The sequence below is a fragment of the Lepisosteus platostomus genome, chromosome 28 (genome assembly GCF_059453375.1).
Source record: "Lepisosteus platostomus isolate fLepPlt1 chromosome 28, fLepPlt1.hap1, whole genome shotgun sequence".
NCBI lineage: Eukaryota > Metazoa > Chordata > Actinopteri > Semionotiformes > Lepisosteidae > Lepisosteus > Lepisosteus platostomus.
Window position 1 is genome coordinate 12,253,949 of NC_142638.1, and position 23,258 is coordinate 12,277,206.

Sequence of the window (23,258 nt, forward strand, 5' to 3'; positions counted from 1 at the left end):
TTACATGATCTAAGACTACTGAAGTATAAGCTGTGTCCCTGACTGATTAATTAGCAAATTCATCTTTGTAGAGTGCAGCTACTATCTATTCAGTGGCATTTCCTTAAAACAACTGTATTCCCACATTCTGAATATGGAGTGAGATCATGTAAGAATGTTGGACTTGTAATAACTAATTGAAGGATAATAATAATCAACGAAAGTGCTTAAAAGTATCAACAAATGCCTTCAAAGTACTTGACACATACTTTGCTTTCAAAAGTGAAACATAATTAATGCTTATGTAAGATTTCTCTTGACTTCTCAGGAGTATACTAACTCCAAGGACAAGTAACATCACAAACCATTATTTAAGTGCTGATGTTGGAGCTGCAATACTACTACCAAGACAAAAAATGATACAGGTAACACTGCTTTCAGATTTCTAAGAATTGCTAAAATAGTATGTTTACAGAGCATTCAGAGTCTCATAGAGAAAATAAGTTGAGAATATGACAAGTTCCTACCATCTCAAACACTGCCAATCTAGAACAAAAAGAAAGTACTTGAACGCCTGCAGTAATCGAACACAAACCAGAACATATCAGTGCATGACAATGAAATGTAGTCACAAAATGATTCTACCCTTTCAAGTCCCAAAAAGGACCGAGGAACTTACCGGAGGCGATACCTGGATTTCAAACAGAGTACAATGTAGCCACTGTAGGGGAGAAGATCACAGAGAGCTCTTCTCAGATTGCTCAGAGTCAGCCCCAGCACCCTGTCCTGACTGAAGCAGACAAAGTGGTCAAACAGGTAGGTAGAAATGAGTAAGGAACAGAGAGTATGGTTATTCTTGCATTGTTTGTTCGTCTGTCAAAGAAAAGAGTGCTTCTGACTTTTGTCAATGTTCATCTTTATTTTAGGAGAAGAACAAACGGTGGTATCACACTTTGCTCAAGTGTATGATGCCATGTGTGTACAGCAGACATCACCAAAGGAACAGGAGACACCTGAGTAGAGAACAAGAATATGAAAAGACTGATGAAAAAAAGCACCAGGAGAAATCCATTGAATATGCACAATCTCGAACAGTATTTCAATAAAAAGTTTCAGTGTTGTTTTTAGTGTCGTCGTATTGCATACATTTAAAACAATGTGTCTTGTTTAATGAACAATTTCATTTACTTTCGTAAAAAGTGTTGTTTACTGTAGTCCTAGCATGGATGCAATTGTTAGGAAAAACGGGAATGAAAAACTGAATGTTTCATACAATATGGGTTTGTGTTAACCCACACACCTAAGTGAAATGTTTGATTACGTTTACAAGACATAACACATAGTTCAGTTGAGTGTGAAAGGGAACAACAGAGAAAGTCACAAACAAAACATTTGTGAAGGACTTGATGAATGTTTTTTCTTTAGAAATTACAAAAAATAAAGAATTTTTCAACAAGATGTCTTTCTATAGCGAGTTTCATTTGAGATAGTCTTTTCTTAGAAGTGCAAGAGTGGTATTCCCTACAATTTATTCCCCAATTTGATCATTCTCAGAAATTAGGAGACGGAAACCACACCTACTGTAATATTAGACCTTGTAACAAGGCAACTAGGTTTCAATGGCTTAAAAGGTGCAGAAAGAGGCTCATGTATAATGACCTCCAGTGTCCCACAGGTTTCCCAAATCATTTCTTAGAGTATGAAAAAAGAGGAAATAAAGTGTCTACAGAAAGCGTATACCCCCTTGAACTTTGATCAGTTTGTTGCGCCAGTGCCAGAGTTTCATGCAATTAAATGAGGACCTCTTTCTCACACCACATATGTTATACTTTCAATGGGAAAAAAGGAAATATTACAATTGTATACATTTTCACCCACATGTTAATATTTGGTAGAAGCCCTTTTCACAGCAATTTCAGCTGTGAGTCTGTTGGTAATGGGCTCCACCACCTCTGCACCAACAAAATTTGATAATATTTGAGAATTTCAGAAGTCTGTCTGGTTTAGCTGAAGAATCAGCTAAGGTAAGTTTCAGGAAGAGCATCTGATTTCTTTCAATAAAGCAGAACAGAGAAAAAAAACACAATACAAAATCATGAGAATTTGTATCCATATGACACTTTGACTCGAATACTTTTATCAGACCTACACAGAGTATATACTGTACACACTTTTTCAGCCCAGGTTTATACATTTGATACATTTGGAACTGCCACTTGTAGGTGTTTTTGTGTCTTAGCTCAACACTGTGAAACCTGTAGTTACAAACATGGAGGATGAAGACATGAAGACATATATTGTACCTCTGACCGGCCTACCTTCGAAGAGGTGAAAGATGAAACTTTTCCTTTATCGTCAACTCAGTGAATGTCTTTAAACTTTCGAAAACTGTAACAAAGAATAAGTTAAAAAACTTATTTTCATTGGACCCACAGAAAAGTCAAAGTTGTCCATAGAAATGACCGTCTAAATCAGAAATCTACAGCACAAAGGCAGTGGCCTTTCGGGACATAAGAATGAAATCAGACTTTACTCAGACAAATTGCCCTTGGTCACGGACATCTTGCTATCAGTCACTACAAAGATGTTTTCTCTCGTGCCATGGCTTGCCTGACTTGCTTCTTCAGCTGGATGGCTTCTGGTCGCTGGTCAGGATCGACAGCCAGCATGTCCTGGAGCAGTGTCCTTAGCTCCGTGCTTATGGCTCTATTTACTTTCAGGGGGATGTGGAACTGCAGCCAGGGGTTCTCATGCAGGGCCTCTCCAACAGGCCCTGACAGACATATGCTCCTGTATCGGAAACACACTTTAGTTCAATTCAAAAATATTTCTCATAGGACTGAAGGAACCTTTGGCTGTTAAGAGTTAACAATTAGGTCCTCAAGAACTGTTTTACGGTTTTCTACACTCCTGGCTGGCCAAGGTCTCTTTAAGGTCTCTTAAGTGGAGGTGTAACTCATGTATCCTACATGTGATTTAGCAACATGAAAGGGAATAGCTTCTTATCGGATTATGGTCTTGGTTAACTGCCTAAGGCTGACCTAAGTGCCTAACTTTCTGACTTTCTTTATACCTTATATGTTAAGAAGCTTCTTCTGACCAATCAGAAATGTATGCTTTATGTATGAACATTTTGCTCATCAAAGTGAGTGAGAGACAAGGTTAACAGAAATTAGCCACGGCAGTAAATGACAGCATATTTTTTGGTTCTTAAATGGTCTCTACCTGGCACACCTGCAGTGCAAACTGACACACACTGTTTAGAGAAACAGCTACTCTATTACTAATATTAATGAAACATTTCTTATTCTATAGAACAAAAACAAACAGTAAAACTAAAACACAGATCTCTTAGCTTCCTATTTCATGAAGCAGATGACTGAATGACCAAGCCTAACTAGTAGCCAGAACCCCAGTTAACCCTCCGTAACACAAAGTTTAACCACACGACAGGAACTCTTTCAAACTGAGTGAAAATCATAAATGGATCCAGAACTTTACATCATTTTACTATGTTGTGCCAATACCTGCATTTACATTAAGAACGAATGATGTCATGGAACACTAACCAGCATCACACCAGTTCCAAGTGTCTCCAAGGAGACAAAAGAACAACAGAAATAATACTTAGTTAACATGTCTGGTTTAGTTGAAGAATCGGCTAAGGTAAGTTTCATGTAAATGTCATGTACTCTATGGTTTCTATTGATGTCAAGTGGCAAATGTTGACTGGTGATGTTATGTGAATCTTAGGAAATGGTCATTTTTCAATCGAGTCTATGTTTCTCAGAATTTGAGACAGAGAGGTCAATCTCTGCAATCCGAGCTGAGGGCATTTCTTGGAATGGAAAGGTAAGAGCAACGTGTTCTTTGATATTCTCTTAAGACTCTTCGCCAGATTTAACGATGAAAAATGTAAATAATAAAAACAAACATTATTTTATATAGTGCCTTGAAAGGTGGCTTCGTTACAGAATGACAAAACCAACAACAATAAATAATACACAAGATATGCATGATGACAATACACAGTTAGAGGAGACAGTAGATGGTCATTGTCAGTGTATTCTGAAGGTAGTTTTCCAATTTTTTGGAACGGGGTAAAAGAGGCCACCTCTACTAGAATCTTTGTCCTAACCAAAAATGTAACAAAGTATAATAATAAGATTAAAAAGAATAATAATAAACTTTATTTATAGAGCACCTTTCATACAAATAGTGCTTTGGTGCTTTAAAAACCAAGCGTAAAAATAAAATATTAAAATTGAGAGATATACTTTCAGTTGTCAAGGAAAATACAGCAATACAGTAAAGCAACATACATGTCAATTAAATAAATAAAAATTAGGAAAGTCGTAATAAAATAAGAACAATTAAAGAGAACTGATAAAAGAAACATAAATAGAAAGAACAAAGAACCACTTTAACTAAAAGCAAATTTTTCAAATGTTTTTTAAAACAATGTACCGAGCTTGACTGCCTAATAAAAAGTGGAAGTGAGTTTCATAATTAAGAAGCATAACAACGAAAAGCAGCCTTTCCACTCTTTCTGCATTTCACATGTGGTATTTGCAGTAGGCCAGTATGTGCAGATCTCAGGTCACGTATAGGAACATATGAAGACAGACATTCAGTAAGGTACAGACGTGCTAGGTCGCTTAAAGCTTTAAAAACAAGTAAAAGAACTTTCAAATTTATCCTAGATAATACAGGTGACCAGTGAAGTTTTTTCAAAACAGGAATGATATTCTCATTCTTGTATTTGTTAGGATCTGTGCTACTGCATTTCGAACAAGTAGTAAGGGATTTATTGTTTTCTTGGGAAGCCCACAAAACCGAGCATTATAATCATATCCACATCAATGTGAGCAATGGAGAAGTCAAATTAACGTGTCTAAATATCATCTAGTTCTATCCCAGGGAAGAGGGCTGTTGCCTACACAGACAACAAGACACAAAACACTCAACTGTGCAAAACACGCATAAGGACATCAGTCAGGAGGAACAAGGTAAAGTGTTTTTACTTCTTCACCATGGTCATGTAGTTTCACTCCAAGCACTGTCATATGAAATAACTGTGGAAACGACTTCCCCAACATTTTGGGTTGTTGCATTTTGCTTCAATGAATTTTAACCTTTTCTTTTAGACATTAAGAGGAAGGACACATTCACCCTTGGTAGAGATTCAGTTGTTCTATGAGATGTCAAGGTGAGAATTAACCACTTCAGGCATAAGTCAATCCACATGACTGAAAAAGGGGCAATGAACAGGATATGGGGATTTTGCTAGTTATAAAGTACAATAATCATCATTAAATGATCTAAAACTTCTGAAGTATAAGCTGTGTCTCTGACTGATTAATTAGCAAATTCATCTTTGTAGAGTGCAGCTACTATCTATTCAGTGGCATTTCCTTAAAACAACTGTATTCCCACATTCTGAAAATGGAGTGAGATCATGTAGAGAATGTTGGACTTGTAATAACTAATTGAAGGATAATAATAATCAACGAAAGTGCTTAAAAGTATCAACAAATGCCTTCAAAGTACTTGACACGTACTTTGCTTTAAAAAGTGAAACACAATTAATGCTTACTTAAGATTTCTCTTGACTTCTCAGGAGTATACTAACTCCAAGGACAAGTAACATCACAAACCATTATTTACAGTGCCTTGCGAAAGTATTCGGCCCCCTTGAACTTTTCAACCTTTTGCCACATTTCAGGCTTCAAACATAAAGATATACATTTTTTATTTTATGTGAAGAATCACCAACAAGTGGGACACAATTGTGAAGTGGAATCTATTGGATTTTTGAAACTTTTTTAACTAATAAAAAAATGAAAAGTGGGGCGTGCAAAATTATTCGGCCCCTTTACTTTCAGTGCAGCAAACTCACTCCAGAAGTTCAGCGAGGATCTCTGAATGATCCAATGTTGTCCTAAATGACTGATGGTGATAAATAGAATCCACCTGTGTGTAATCAAGTCTCTGTATAAATGCACCTGCTCTGTGATAGTCTCAAGGTTCTGTTGAAAGCGCAGAGAGCATCATGAAGACCAAGGAACACACCAGGCAGGTCCGTAATACTGTTGTGGAGAAGTTTAAAGCCGGATTTGGATACAAAAAGATTTCCCAAGCTTCAAACATCCCAAGGAGCACTGTGCAAGCGATCATCTTGAAATGGAAGGAGTATCAGACCACTGCAAATCTACCAAGACCTGGCCGTCCCTCTAAACTTTCAGCTCAGACAAGGAGAAGACTGATCAGAGATGCAGCCAAGAGGCCCATGATCACTCTGGATGAACTGCAGAGAACTACAGCTGAGGTGGGAGAGTCTGTCCATAGGACAACAATCAGTCTTACACTGCACAAATCTGGCCTTTATGGAAGAGTGGCAAGAAGAAAGCCATTTCTCAAAGATATCCATAAAAAGTCTCGTCTAAAGTTTGCCACAAGCCACCTGGGAGACACCCCAAACATGTGGAAGAAGGTGCTCTGGTCAGATGAAACCAAAATCGAACTTTTTGGCCACAATGCAAAACGATATGTTTGGCGTAAAAGCAACACAGCTCATCACCCTCAACACACCATCCCCACTGTCAAACATGGTGGTGGCAGCATCATGGTTTGGGCCTGCTTTTCTTCAGCAGGGACAGGGAAGATGGTTAAAATTGAGGGGAAGATGGATGCAGCCAAATACAGGACCATTCTGGATGAAAACCTGTTGGAGTCTGCAAAAGACCTGAAACTGGGACGGAGATTTATCTTCCAACAAGACAATGATCCCAAACATACAGCAAAATCTACAAAGGAATGGTTCACAAATAAACGTATCCAGGTGTTTGAATGCTCAAGTCAAAGTCCGGACCTGAATCCAATCGAGAATCTGTGGAAAGAGCTGAAAACTGCTGTTCACAAACGCTCTCCATCCAACCTCACTGAGCTCGAGCTGTTTTGCAAGGAAGAATGGGCAAGTATTTCAGTCTCTCGATGTGCAAAACTGATAGAGACATACCCCAAGCGACTTGCAGCTGTAATCGCAGCAAAAGGTGGCTCTACAAAGTATCAACGCAAGTGGGCCGAATAATTTTGCACGCCCCACTTTTCATTTTTTTATTAGTTAAAAAAGTTTCAAAAATCCAATAGATTTCGTTCCACTTCACAATTGTGTCCCACTTGTTGGTGATTCTTCACATAAAATAAAAAAATTACATCTTTATGTTTGAAGCCTGAAATGTGGCAAAAGGTTGAAAAGCTCAAGGGGGCCGAATACTTTCGCAAGGCACTGTAAGTGCTGATGTTGGAGCTGCAATACTACTACCAAGACAAAAAATGATACAGGTAACACTGCTTTCAGATTTCTAAGAATTGCTAAAATAGTATGTTTACAGAGCATTCAGAGTCTCATAGACAAAATAAGTTGAGAATATGACAAGTTCCTACCATCTCAAACACTGCCAATCTAGAACAAAAAGAAAGTACTTGAACGCCTGCAGTAATCGAACACAAACCAGAACATATCAGTGCATGACAATGAAATGTAGTCACAAAATGATTCTACCCTTTCAAGTCCCAAAAAGGACCGAGGAACTTACCGGAGGCGATACCTGGATTTCAAACAGAGTACAATGTAGCCACTGTAGGGGAGAAGATCACAGAGAGCTCTTCTTAGATTGCTCAGAGTCAGCCCCAGCACCCTGTCCTGACTGAAGCAGACAAAGTGGTCAAATAGGTAGGTAGAAATGAGTAAGGAACAGAGAGTATGGTTATTCTTGCATTGTTTTGTTCGTCTGTCAAAGAAAAGAGTGCTTCTGACTTTTGTCAATGTTCATCTTTATTTTAGGAGAAGAACAAACGGTGGTATCACACTTTGCTCAAGTGTATGATGCCATGTGTGTACAGCAGACATCACCAAAGGAACAGGAGACACCTGAGTAGAGAACAAGAATATGAAAAGACTGATGAAAAAAGCACCAGGAGAAATCCATTGAATATGCACAATCTCGTCCAGTATTTCAATGAAAAGTTTCAGTGTTGTTTTTCATGTCGTCGTATTGCATACATTTAAAACAATTTGTCTTGTTTAATCAACAATTTCATTTACTTTAGTAAAAACTGTTGTTTACTGTAGTCCTAGCATGGATGCAATTGTTAGAAAAAATGTGAATGAAAAACTGAATGCTTCATACAATATGGGTTTGTGTTAACCCACACACCTAAGTGAAATGTTTGATTACGTTTACAAGACATAACACATAGTTCAGTTGAGTGTGAAAGGGAACAACAGAGAAAGTCACAAACAAAACATTTGTGAAGGACTTGATGAATGTTTTTTCTTTAGAAATGACAAAAAATAAAGAATTTTTCAACAAGATGTCTTTCTATAGCGAGTTTCATTTGAGATAGTCTTTTCTTAGAAGTGCAAGAGTGGTATTCCCTACAACTTATTCCCCAATTTGATCATTCTCAGAAATTAGGAGACAGAAACCACACCTACTGTAATATTAGACCTTGTAACAAGGCAACTAGGTTTCAATGGCTTAAAAGGTACAGAAAGAGGCTCATGTGTAATGACCTCCAGTGTCCCACAGGTTTCCCAAATCATTTCTTAGAGTATGGAAAAAGAGGAAATAAAGTGTCTACATAAAGCGTATACCCCCTTGAACTTTGTTCAGTTTGTTGCGCCAGTGCCTGAGTTTTATGCACTTAAATGAGGACCTCATTCTCACACCACATATGTTATACCTTCAATGGGAAAAAAGGAAATATTAGAATTGTATACATTTTCAGCCATGTGTTCATATTTGGTAGAAGCCCTAACAACACCTAAAAAACACCTAACAACGGGTGCAGGACCGAATTAGGGCAGTACCCACTATTGATAAACATACAGAAAACAATATTAAAGTACTGGCTTTTATATTAGCCAGACACAGCTGGATGAGCTCTACCAGCCAGGACAGGAGGCTCTACTGTACACAGAGAGGGGAGGGAGGGGGGAACAAGCTGCCCAGCCGTGTGGAATGCTACAGAACCCTAAACAGACAATACATACTACCCGAATATTTGACCAAGATATCCAGACACAGCTGGATGAGCTCCACCAGTCAGGACAGGCTAATAAGATACACTCCACAGACATTCACAACAGTGACATATCATAAACACTTGAATTACTTATCTAGTCTCTCGAAACAAAATTTCAAGAAAAAACACATTGCCCAACGTTAGAAAGCACCTTGCATTACATTGCTTGACAAACAATTTTATTTCGAAGGAATTATGGATCGGGAATTCTTCGAGGAAGTCGGGGTCACATAGCATGCCGCCCCATATATCAGGGAGCACAATGGATCAAGGCACAGTCTCTTTCAAGACAACGATCCGAAACACAAAGCAGCAAGGGCGAGGCTTATAGCAGAACGAGTGAACTGGGTGAAAACTCCAGCCGAATCTCCAGATTTAAATCCAATAGAGATGGTATGGCATTCGCTGAAAGACTATGTTTGGAAAACTGCTAAACCCAGCACAAAGCAAGAACTGATACTGATAAAATGTCTGTTGATACTGATACTGTATGAGTAGGGCTGTTTCACCACTCCTTTTTTTTTGTTGCATGCAGCAGTACTTCTTATGGTAGTACTTAAGTACAATACAGTAGGTACTTACATTAGTACTTCTCGCGTTAAGAAAGTTAGGTGTTAGCATAAACTATTAGTAATAAATAATATTAAACTTAGCACTGTAATAAATTATGCTAATATTAAATTCGATTCTGCTCTGAGAATGTAGGGGGAAGGAAAAATGCCAGTGGTCTTTTCACTGATGAACTTGTGCCTGATGAACACCACTGCGTCACATCACACAGCTGCCAGCGCACCTCACCATGCCAGGCCACCACTGCGTCACACCACACAGCTGCAAGCACACCTCACCGTGCCAGGCCACCACTGAGTCACACCACACAGCCGCCAGCGCACCTCACCGTGCCCGGCCACAGCTGCGTCACGCAGCTGCCAGCGAACCTCACAGTGCCAGGCCACCACTGCGTCCCAAAGCTGCCAGCACACCTCACCGTACCAGGCTGCCACTGCGTCATACCACACAGCTACCAGCGCAACTCACCGTGCCAGGCCACCACTGCATCACACCACACAGTTGCCAGTGCACATCACTCTCCCCGGCCACCATTTCATTACACAGATGCCAAGGCATCTCACCGTGCCAGGCCACCACTACGTCAAACCACACAGGTGCCAGTGCACCTCACTGTGCCAGGCCACCACTGCGTCACACAGCTGCCAGCACACCTCACCATACCCTGCCACAGCTGCGTCACACAGCTGCCAGCGCACCTCACCATGCCAGGCCACCACTGCGTCAGACCACACAAAGCTGAAAGCGCACCTCACCGTACCAGGCCACCACTAAGTCACACCACACAGCTGCCAGCGCACATCACCATGCCAGGCCACCACTGAGTCACACCACACAGCTGCCAGCGCACCTCACCGTGCCCGGCCACAGCTGCGTCACGCAGCTGCCAGCGAACCTCACAGTGCCAGGCCACCACTGCGTCCCAAAGCTGCCAGCACACCTCACCGTACCAGGCTGCCACTGCGTCATACCACACAGCTACCAGCGCAACTCACCGTGCCAGGCCACCACTGCATCACACCACACAGTTGCCAGTGCACATCACTCTCCCCGGCCACCATTTCATTACACAGATGCCAAGGCATCTCACCGTGCCAGGCCACCACTACGTCAAACCACACAGGTGCCAGTGCACCTCACTGTGCCAGGCCACCACTGCGTCACACAGCTGCCAGCACACCTCACCATACCCTGCCACAGCTGCGTCACACAGCTGCCAGCGCACCTCACCATGCCAGGCCACCACTGCGTCAGACCACACAAAGCTGAAAGCGCACCTCACCGTACCAGGCCACCACTAAGTCACACCACACAGCTGCCAGCGCACATCACCATGCCAGGCCACCACTGAGTCACACCACACAGCTGCCAGTGCACCTCACCGTGCCAGGCCACCACTGAGTCACAACACACAGCTGCCAGCGCACCTCAACGTGCCAGGCCACCACTGCGTCCCACAGCAGCCAGCACACCTCATGCCTTTAAATCTCTTTGTAGGATTTTTTCAACATGGTCTTTTTGAAGATCACAAAACAAGCCTGCTAGCCTGGTTTTTACTTTAAAAAATCACGCCCGAGAAAGAGAAGTACTGTAGCATTAACTAGAAAAGGTGTTTTGCAGACATAGGCATAGTACGTAATTCAGGCTTTATGAACTTTATGAATAATAAATAACCCTAATTAATCGAATCCCAGGTGTGAGTTCATAAGGCCTGATTTACGTACTATGCCTACGTCTGCGAAACACCTGATCATCTACTCGAAAGATTTTAGTGCTTTGTGTATATTCTAATCGCAGTGGGGAGAGGGTGTGTGGGGACAGGTTTGGTTGAAATTTGCATTGGGGATCTGTGTTCTTGAAACCTGAAACATTTTTTCTGAAAGTGTTTTCTTCCCAGTTTAGCTGTTCTTTACTCAGCAGCTTATTAAAAACAGGGTGTTCAAAAAGTTTTTTTTACCCAGAAGAGTGACACAGCTTTGCGTTGTGAATCTGTTATTCCGTATTTACAAAGAAAGTGGAATACAGTAATACTACCTGCTATATAGATACATATTTTTAGATATTCAGATCCTTAAATTAATATCATTATTCATTTCTTTAGATACGTGATTCCATACTATATTCCCTATTACAAAACCAATAATTCCAGTCCTGAAATCTGATTGGCTGACACACATTCGAAGACCATACTGTAACACTTAGTTAACATGTCTGGTTTAGTTGAAGAATCGGCTAAGGTAAGTTTCAGGGTTTAATGGTGGGATGGCACCTGTGCTTTTTCCCCCCAACCGTTAGAATATGATTTGCACAAAACCCAAAAGAAATACTGCACAGTTCAGGAACCTAGCAACTGTAAAATAAGCTTAAAAACAACTGAACTGAAATGCAAAAAAGTTCAGAGAAAGGCACAAAATATGTTTACCTGGGGTTTAAAAAATTAAAACTAACTAAAACATTCCAAACAGAAGCCGACCTACCTTCTTTTCTTTGTACCTGATAAGGATGAGGATGGCTTTAAAGATACAGCTAAACTTTTGCAGAACCATTCAAGCGCGTTGTTACTGTTTGTTGTAGAAGCCAAAAATATGAGAATCTCAAAATCTAAAAATCTCATGGCGTCAGAATGTACAACTTTACAAAAATAAATAATAATAATAATAAAAATAAACATTAATTTATATAGCGCCTTGAAAGGTGGCTTCTTAATAGAATGACAAAACCAACAACAATAAATAATACACAAGATATGCATGATGACAATACACAGTTAGAGGAGACAGTAGATAGTGGTAATAAACACAGTGAGAGCAGAAGGATAAAGAACAGGGGTGAGTTTCCCGAAAACAACTAATCTTAGAGACTTTCAAGCAACTTTACGATGTACGTATGTACGTATGTAAACAATCGATTGACAATTCTTTCATTATATGGTGTCGGTTTTGGTCCTTCAGTGGGATGAAATAAAGTTGTGAAAAGGAATATGAAGTAAACTTGACATCATAGTTTAAGCAAAAGCATATAGATAGGCACAAAAAGGGACCTTATTGTTTCTAAGAGCAAAGAAAAGAAATGACTGACATGCCGTAAAGAAAACCAAGATTAACTGCGTGGACAGTGTATGCGTCCCGCACGACGTCCTTGATTTAAAGCAATATTTTTTGGTGCGCTGCCATAGTTAAGAATCAATATTTCATGAGAAAAAACTGTTATTTATAGTTATTGGGTGTACTGGAACTCAATGGAAACATTAACTACTAAGCTTGGCATGTGTCACTCAACAAATACAGGACCTATAATCAAATTTAAAAACAAGTAGATCTAAGCTTTACCGTCAACAATCACGACAGAACATCAAACGGTGCTGGAACTACGCGGTATCGACCGCGGGTTTGGGTACGGAATGGAGCAGGCGTGGGACTCAGGAATGGGGCTGAACAACACATTTATTAACTCGAATCGGGAAAGGTACACACACAGGGACAGGGGTTACAGCGCTGCACCTTCACTAACACACACACACACACACCTGAAGGGAAGAGACTGTATCCCAGCCTCCGTCCCGCTATACAGTCCGGTAGAACCCAGGTGCTGTTCTCAGCCCGCCTTGCGTGCGCATGACTAAAGCGCCCTGCGTGGCGCTACATTATAAATACATGTTAGGCCCAATGATTTCACTTAAATAATGCATTGCTGCATTTCATACTGAAAATAATATAATCTAGTCAAGTATAAAAATGAATATGAAATATACCCAAGATGACTCATAAATTCATCACTGTATAAATAAATGTTCTTTTTTCGAATTTCCTCTGACACAGTACAACACAATATCAAAGTCCTTCATATAAACTCTTAGTGTCCTGTATTCCCAGAGGATGCCCCTGCCGTGAAGTGACTGTGCTCTGTCTGGCGATCTCTGGCGCTCAGGGTGGGCAGGAGGAGGCCAGTTTAAGAAGCACTTAGTGATGAACGAGCGGGTCGGGGAGCACGTAGATGACGAAGGATTTAACGTGCTACTTCAGTTACGATGGGTTTTGGGAAACACTCGTCAATTAACGATCGAGCTTAAGAGCGAGTTTACGATGTTCTTAGCGCTACGATGCTTTCGGGAAACAGAATCATAATATCTAGAAGGATTACCATATATAAAAATAGAAAGAATGATATATGATATATACAAGTAATTATATAATATCATATATTATTAACACCATACCCACCATCTATGTACATTCACAAGACCACACATATCAGATCAATATCAAATCAATCACAATGATTAGAATGCGCGCAGAAATCGCCCCTTTCTCTTCCCATCTTTCAGCACATTATACGTCCTCTCCACGATACAAGCCGATATCCGTTATCTTACTCTACAATGCACCTTTTCCCATGTTGTACGTTAACATTTGGTTCATAAAATCGACACACCTGAAATACTAAATAAGAAAGAAAACAATTATAACACAACGGATGACAGAGCCTCTAGAACAGAAAACCCGTTGGCGTCACACACGCTGAATGTCTCTCTCTCCTGCTCAGCAAAACACAACATGTGGGTCAACACCGTGTGAGGCATTAAACATCACCTTCGTGCATTACCGCGATTCATCTGGCACACAACTGTACCACTACAGAAATAATATATATATATAATGTCGCCACTCGAATCTGTAATAAAAATAAATTATAAAAAATGCCGCTGGCACGCTCACCTGCAGGAGCACGTGTCGCCCCCCCACGCCACTCCACTCCGGGTGGGGGATTTATTGTTAAATTATTACTTTAAATGAATATTTTGAGTTACTGAAACAGCCCGCTAATAAAATTGTCGCAATTTTGTTCTCGTTTGGAAGAGCGAATCAAAAATGAGACATAATGATGGTTTCCGGCTTAGACCTTTAAACGTACCCCCATCACGGAAGAATTTGACCTCGGAACGTTTACCCAGCGTAATATTGTATTTCATTTCACTTTGACCGATTGTCTTTAAATCAATTGTTGTCAGAATATCCCCACCTCCAAACAAGAACAAAATTGCAACGATTTTATTAACTGGCTGTTTCAGTAACTTAAAGTACATATTTAAAGTAATAATTTAACAAGATATGTAAATGTTTTAAGATATGTATATGTTGTGAATGTCTGAAATTTGTATCTTATGATTTAAATACTTTTATTTTTTCACAATCTGGCAATGCCAGACAGAATTCAAATGGCCTTGCAGATCAGAAAATCAAGGAACAAAACAATTATTGCGACCAGCTCCTCAATGGGATAGCTTTAACTTGCTAATGCGTTGGTGTACAAAAGTAAAAAACAATTACTTTTTGACAATGAAAACTGGTGTGTATCTCTCTCTTTGCTGGCGCGCTGGCGCGGTGGGGTGCTGTACCACCCGCACAGAACATTAAAGTGTCCCTTTCCATTCAATGGGTGTCTGAGTTGCTGTGTCCTATCTTCTGACAGTCGTTGTTGTGAATGTCTGCAGAGTGTATCTTATTTTTAGCATTGTAGCACTTTCGCCCTGGGGGGCGGCTGAAGAACACCCGGCTGGGGTGCGCGGTGAGGGGCAGGACAGGAGTGGTCAGGGCGGGGTTTAGGTAGGCCGCTGACTATTGCAGCTGCCACACAGTGAAAGGGGCATACGGGTTGGGGAGATCGCCCGTTTTCCATGTAAATAGTTCCCTGGTTCCGCACCCCTCTCTCCCTCCCTCTCCAGACACAGCTGTATGAGCTCCACCAGTCAGGAAGGAGGCTCTACTGTACACAGAGAGGGGTGGGAACAAGCTACCCAGCCATGGGGTTGAAGCTGATACCCTGGATCCTCTCGAGACACAGCTGTATGAGCTCCACCAGTCATGAAGGAATGCTCTACTGTACACAGAGGGGGGCAGGAGGGGGGAACAAGCTCCCCAGCCGTGGGTTTGAAGCTGATACCCCGCTTGATCCTCTCCAGATACAGCTGAATGAGCTCCACCAGTCAAGACAGGAGGCTCTACTGTACACAGAGAGGTGCAGGGGGGGAAACAAGCTGCATAGCCATGGGGTTGACCCTGATACCATGGATCCTCTCCAGACACAGTTGTATGAGCTCCACCAGTCAGGACAGGAGCCTCAACTGTACAGAGAGAGGTGCGGGAGGGGGGAACAAGCTGATACCCTGGCTTCTCACACAAACCTTAAAATCACGTAATAGGTTTATTCCATGCTGAAAAAAAGAAGAAAGAATACACATTCCATAGGAATCAGTGCCTTTATATAGCGCCTTTAAAGGTGGCTTCTCAAAGCGCCTTACGGGATAAAAACAACAAAAACAAAAACAATATTGTTTTCCATTGCACTTTGACAGATCATCTTTAAATCAATTGTTGATTTAAAGTTTGACAGTAAATGTTTATATTGTAAAGCATACAGCCGCCATTTATTTCTAAAAATTAAAAAGATTGTTTGCGCAGTCTAAGAGGGGGGGGGGTCTGCTGACAATCCCCCATACACTCAAGTGAAATATTAATAACCCCAATGTAAACAGCGTATTTACAATTTGTTGATAATAAAAATGTTAAGTTCTCTAAGACTTTGTGATACTTTACCCAGGGAGCTGTGTAAGCATGCGTGGTGACTATTCATTGTTATTAAAAAATGACTTAGATTCGAACATGTTGTGATATTTAGAAATATAAAAAGTCAATTAATTGTCCATAATATTGCTATTTTATTTTTTCAAAGAAATGCTTGTTAAAAGAAAAGTCATGGCACAGGCTGGATTTGAACAGCCAACCTCTCACTTACAAGTTCAGCACATGAATAGAATTATATCATTATTAATTTCTTTAGATATGCGATTCCATATTATATTCCCTATTAATCAAATTCTAAAAGTATGCTTGTTTGCTCCTGTATTGAGCGTATTTGCAGAAAAGCTTAAAACTACCACTTTTTATACACACGTTATTTCACATGTTAGTTAAAGACTTCGATGCTTAATATTGTTTAGGGAGAAATGGAATACTGGTGTGTATTTTTGTACCGAGACCAGCCATATACAGTTTACATACTGTAATACTGTATATTTATGTTCCAAAATTAATATCGTTTATGGCCTTCACACGCGTTATGCTCCTATTCTTTTTATGCTCAGCTACTAAGATTTCCCTTCAGTGGTAAAATTCCATATAAATATTTAATACTTAAACGGGCACAGTAAAGACATTAAATATACATATACATACTGTATACAGTACAGTTTGCATACAGTAATATGTTTATGTTCCTAAATCAATATCTCTTATGAGCATGCAAAAGGCATGGTGAATTGGAGATTCTCAAAAATGACTGTACTTTGCATGATTGGAAACAAATGCGTGATTGGATCAACGAAATGCTGTGGTGTTACTTTTACAAAGACGGTCAATGAAAAAAAGAATGTGGACCAGGGCAATACTTTGAGTTTACATCTTGTCCAAGGTCATTCATTAGAACATGTGGTATTATGCGGTACTATGCGAGAATACACGGTATTAATATGGTAACTTGTGTTACACCGCGATAAGCACACCGCAAAATAATGCGGTATCGCCCGCTTGTTTTGAATGGCTGCATCTGTATATCCCTGCTAGTGATGATGACCATGGTCACCTCACCCTCGCAATACACCGGCTGAAAGAACTTAAGAACAGGGTAAATCAAGAACAGGGCATTGGCAATGAGTTCCCCTTCTTTTCATGGTTAAAATCATTTTTTGGGTCATGGGGACTGTTTTTCTTAAAGCTATTCATGCCTGTTGTAGTGTTTTTGCTGTTGTGCTGTTGTCTGACTAGGGTGACCCCTATGAGGACTCTGTGGTATGAACACATTTAAGGATAAAAAGGAGGGAATGTAATGAAAAGTTACTGAGAAAAAGTGTTTTATTCTATGTTGTTTACGGACAGAGCTGTGCTGCAGAAGCAGCTGGATACTTAGAACAAAGTGTGATAGCACCCAACTTGTCAAGGGCACAGGATGTTTTAATACTGTTTATCTCGGCTGCTTGAAGAAGGGAGTGTGAGAAACCATTTGGATAACTGCTCTTCTTTGCTTAAAGCAAAAACCTATAAGGAATGGAAAATGACTGCTTTGCCTGTCCTTGAAGTGTTGCATCAGCTTAAAAAAGATATAAAACAAGGGGTCTCCCTGCTTGCTTTTGAATCAGCTTTCACTTCTCTGCGCAGACAGGTGATGGCTTTTTCCCATATTGCAAAATGAATAAAGACCTTACTGAGTGAATGAGAATACCTCTCCTGGCTAAATCCCTTACAACTTGTTAGAAATGCAGTACGGCCATATTTCATATCAACCCACAGATGCATTGCATAAACACTAGAATTCTGGTTGTACTTAAATTGACCTTATACGTTTTGGATTATGTTTAACCTTCTTCAATTTCTTTCATTTCTTCAACCATATTTTGAGATGATTACGTTTACAGAAGCAAATATTATTCAGTGCTTTTTCTTCACTCCTTTAATCAAACCCACATTTCTATAAGGAGGGCCATTGTGAAACTCCCCAAAGTGAGCTGAATTAATCTTTTATTCTTCACACCTGCAAAGTCATTCCTTCATTGTGTAATATGAAGGCCTTTCATTATTCACGTATACTACAACATCTGAAAATAATAGGTCTTGAAATAGTTGAATGAAAGAAAATCCTGAATAACTCCTCCAAATGCGTGTTACACTTTCATCAAGTACACACACTTTGAATGTGATGAACTATAAAAAGTTATTTTAACCATACCCAATGGAGCTCGGGAGTGCGATTGCATACACAATCATGTTTTCAGTGTTTGGACATCAGCCGTACATCAGAACAATCATTTCACTAACACAGCTCCATGTTGAGTGACTTCCCTCCAAAAACACAAAGTCACTTTCCCTTAGCAATTATTGCATGGACTTAGATTATCTGCCTTCTGCATCAGGCCCTGTATGATATACTGTACAAAGCCAAGCTTTGGGAAAGTGCTTTGTTTGGATCCTTGTCTTTATCCTTTTGGATCCCAGGCTGCTCATTTGCAAATGTGTTTTGACATTAATTATAGTGACTATAGCAATGAGGTGGCACTGTGGTTCACAGAGCTGGGGTCCTGGGTTCAATTCCTGGGGTGCAGTCTGGATGGAATTGTATGTTCTCCCTTCATTTGTGTGGATTTCTTCCAGGTGCTCCAGTTTCTTCCCACAGTCCAAAGACATACAGTACTAGTAGGTTAAGGTGGAACTACAGTCCCAATTTTGCAGACACAAAAGTATTTAATTTCAGTCACAAAATAAAATCATTGACATTATAGAAAAACTTTACAAACTCAAAATTGAGCACAAAATCATGAATTTTGTGAAAGTACTGTAAGTTACGCCATGTTGTAACAAATTCGCATTCAAGTTCCACACAAATTGCGATGTGATGCAGCCCTTCCTGCTCACTAATCACTGTAATGACTAATGCAATGTGATGTAGGAGAGAAAAGGTATAGGTTATGCAGCAAACATTTCACTGCAAAAAACGTTCCATTCCAAGGTTCTTTATGCAGAGTTAACAATGTAATATTATTTATTGGCAAAAACGTAAAAAAGTTGAGAGCAATATTTCCATTGGATTAAACGAGATGTATTCACAAGCCTGCTCCTTTACAATGTCACAGGGCCACATCAGATTACAGGAAGTTTTGCTGCCTCGTTCTGAATCGCAGAACACGGTAATTCTTTAACCTTGAAATGTAGTCTATTTTGTGATGTAAATTGGAGGTTTTACAAGTTATTGTGTGTTCCCCTTTAGATGGCTTCTGGGAAAACTGGCCTCAACACTGTATTGGATAAGGCACTTAGAAAACAGATTCATGCGTGGACCACAGCAATGTCCCTTTACTGAGAGCCAGCAATCAACGGATGTGTCTGATCGTGAATGGTTTTCCCTGTTGTTTGTTGTATTACTCGGTGTTGCATTTTAAGCTGTGCATGAGGCAGGACCCGGAGGCTGCTGCTTCTGCTGGGATTGAGGAAGAGCTGAGCGCCATGTAAGGCAAAGACACTGCGTTCCACTTTATCAGGTGCCTGGAGTGTAAGAGCTGCAGATAATATTGAGTCACATTAATCCCAACATATTTCAAATATTATGAAAATTAAATAAATTAAATCAAATAACTTTCATTAAAAAAATCAATCACACTTTACCTTGCTTTTTCAGTTGTTTTAAAGGAAAATTGATGCAGAGAATGTGTGAATACTACTTTTTGATGGTTCCAAGGCCAATGTGACCTGTTCTATTGCCTGCTAATTGTACGTTCCAGGTTGAACAATTATTTTTAGGAGGTCAAGGTGTATGAATGATAAGAACAGCTTGAAATTTATTTTCACGGTCGACACACATTTTCGCAAGGGAAAAAACTGAAATAACCACAGTTACGCAAACACCAGTCCACCAAAAAAAAATCATTTTATTAAAACAAGGTAACATTTTTTTTTATCATCATACGGATGAACTGTGCTAAATATATTTCTAAAAAGAAAAAGCAGGACGTGAGTCGTGAGCCAAGATCATGACTCTTTTACTCTTCTTCACATCAGTTTTCATCTGTGAGGAGGAGGAGGAGGGCGGCTCCTGATGTGCTGACACTTGGGGATGTGCCTCTGTGCCGGCCTGGGGGCAAAGCGCCGGCCGCAGTGAGGGCAGGGCACGTAGTCGGGGTTTGGATTTGCGGGGGGCTGGGGCAGGTTCACAACCTTCCCTCCTTGCGTGATCACCTGCTGCACCTCCCTGGCCTATTTGATGCTCCGAATGAAATCCTCGTGCTTCTGCCTCCAGTTGTTCTTTCTCAGCTGGGAACAGGAAATGAAACCAATGAAACAGCTTCCAGAAAAAGTCCAGACTAGCACTGCGTACACAGTCTGGTCGTAAACCATTCACAAGGCAAGAAAATATCAATACAGTAATAACGTAGCTTTCTGGGCCTACCTTTCATATCATTGGGTAGAGAGTACAATTTAGTTATGGTTTTGTTTCCCGTGAGTGCTATTTGCTTGATATCTCATGTAGATTTTTACAACAGAATTCAGAAGTCACTAAGACCCATTTATTCTGTCTGGCAAATGTGCCTTTGCGGCAGTTTTTCAGAAGAGTACTTCATAAAACACTTATTTATTGTTTACATTGATTTATAAGCTGAGTCTGACTCTAGGAGAAAACAAGGGAAGCTTGGAAAGAGTTTAAGGATAGCCCTTACCACGATTGGCGGTCTAACCTTCTTCTTATGGATGTATGTCTCCAGTTCTGTTCCCTTGGCCCTGTGCTTGAAAGAGTCAAAAACCTTCCTCTTTGAATTCTGAAGCTTCTTGCAGATCTTGCTGTGTTTCTCCAACCTCTCTACAGCAAACTTCCTGTGACACAGTTCACAGGGCACCAGCTGAGGGTTTCCACTCTGGCTATTCTCATATGGAAATTGCTCAGCGATAGGGCACATCAGACTTGTAGGGGACAAATATCTGTTTTCCACTGACAGAGTTTGTTCATCCAGACATGCGGTGTTATTTCTGAAGTGGGCCTGCGCGGCCTGTGCCGCTGACACGTCACTTTCAGGGAGCCTTGCTTTCTTGAGGTACTTTCTCCTTCCACAGGGGACGTCTTCTAGCCCACGGCTGCAAGGGCTCACTTGACATCTCTCCTGATGGGAAAGCGCAGAGGGAAAGTGCGATTCTGCGCATCCGCCGTCTTCCATTGGAGAACCATAATCAAGGTTGTCTCCTTTGAAAGGAAGGGCTTTCCTTGGAGTGAAGGCTTTTTGCTTCTCCATTCTGCAGGTCAGAAGAGGCACGGCCTTAGAGCAGTGGTTGGCCCACGGTCCTCTGGGGCGAAGCTCGCTCTGCCTCGCCTGGAGTGTCTTCCTTCGGGTCAGGAGTCCTCTATTTTCCCTTCCGGCCACCTCTCTGGAGTCTTCCATCTCTCTCTGAACCATCCTCAGCTCCTCCTGAGGTCTAAAGAGCTTCGCCTGCATCATGGCCTCCTTCTGGCGAATCTCGTCCTTCATCATGGCCTCCTTCCGGCGCATCACATCCTGCAGACTGGCCTCCCTCCGGCGATGCTCCTCCTTCAGTGCGGCCTCTGCCTCGGCCACTTTTCGTAGCTCCTCTTGCAACTGAAAGTGCTCCTTCCCATTGGCATGAGAAGGGCATTGCCCTGGAGGGGTCGCCACCATGGGGAGGACAGTCCTGTCCTTAGGTTTGCGTACTCTTGAGTCCCTCCTGCCCGGCCTCTCGCAGGGCCTCTCATGACCATCCTGAGGCGGGGTGGGGGCAAACAAGGAATCACTCTGTGCTTCCGGGCGGTCCACAGCCCGAACCTCACCAGGGCCGGAGACTTTCCTGTTACCCATAGGCTTCAGGGGGTAAGACCGATCATACCCCACAATGTTCTTCTCGGGGCCCTGTTGGGTTTGGAAGCGATAGCTGTTCCCCGTCTTCTTCTCCGCAGCGTATTTGACATATTGGAAAGATTTTCTCATCTTCTGTAGAGCCGCCTCCTGCCGTCGATTGTATATGGCGATCATTTTTTTCTCCTTTTCCTGCATCAGTTTCTCTTGGAAGGTGTCCTTCAGAAGCTGTATCTTGGGAGGCGGGCAGTACGTGGAGATCAGATCCTGTCGCCTTAAGGGCGCAGGTCGATTCGAGTCTGTGTCCTTCGGGGAGGGGGACAGAGCACCAGGCTTAGGACTGGGCTCCATTGGCAAATGAGATATGAGCTTTGTTTCCCAGGTATCTGGAAAAGGCAAAAATGGCAAATAAATGATATCCTGCACAGTCTAGTATGGTCTAATAGAAAAGAATAAAAAAAACAATTCAGGAAATACACAACTTTTTAATATTAAACCTAATGGTGTTGAATGCTGCATGCTGACTCAGTAGGAGACAGATCCTAAACATAAACATTATAATAAACATTTGTTTCCCAAATAACATTCTCAATGTTCAGAATGCTTAAAGTCATGAGCTTTTTTAAAAATGTTTAACTGAAACCTGGAAATGTACTATTTCATTTCAAAGCTTGTATTATATCTATGATATAAATGTTTTTTATATAAAATTAACCCATTATGCAACAGGGGTTTGAGCAAAAGTCACTGTGAATAAGGGAATTTATCAATATTAATTAGCCGTTTCACTACATTATAGATAGCTGAAGGATTATGATACAGTATATCGATTTCGCTACAAATTGACAAGAATATTTGATGACACTTACCAAACAAGTCTCAAACAGCGGAGAAATAGTTCACCACGACGATAGCAATGCAATGTTTGACTGCATCTCCCTATGTGATATATCTGTATTTGGGTAAATACAGATCACGTAATTCAGGGAGCACTGTTACGTCAGGTCACCAACCATTATTACGACGCTCATATGTCATAGAGCTCCTTAGGATGTTTGTATAATCTTTATCCAAATTTTCATATGGCCGCAGTTACGGCGTTTATTTTACAGTTAATGTAACAGGATGTCATTATATTTTTCTGTCTTTATGGTGGCAGACCACTTAACTAAATCTGAGTAGGCGGTTTCTACAAATGGGTCAGATAAAATATTAAATA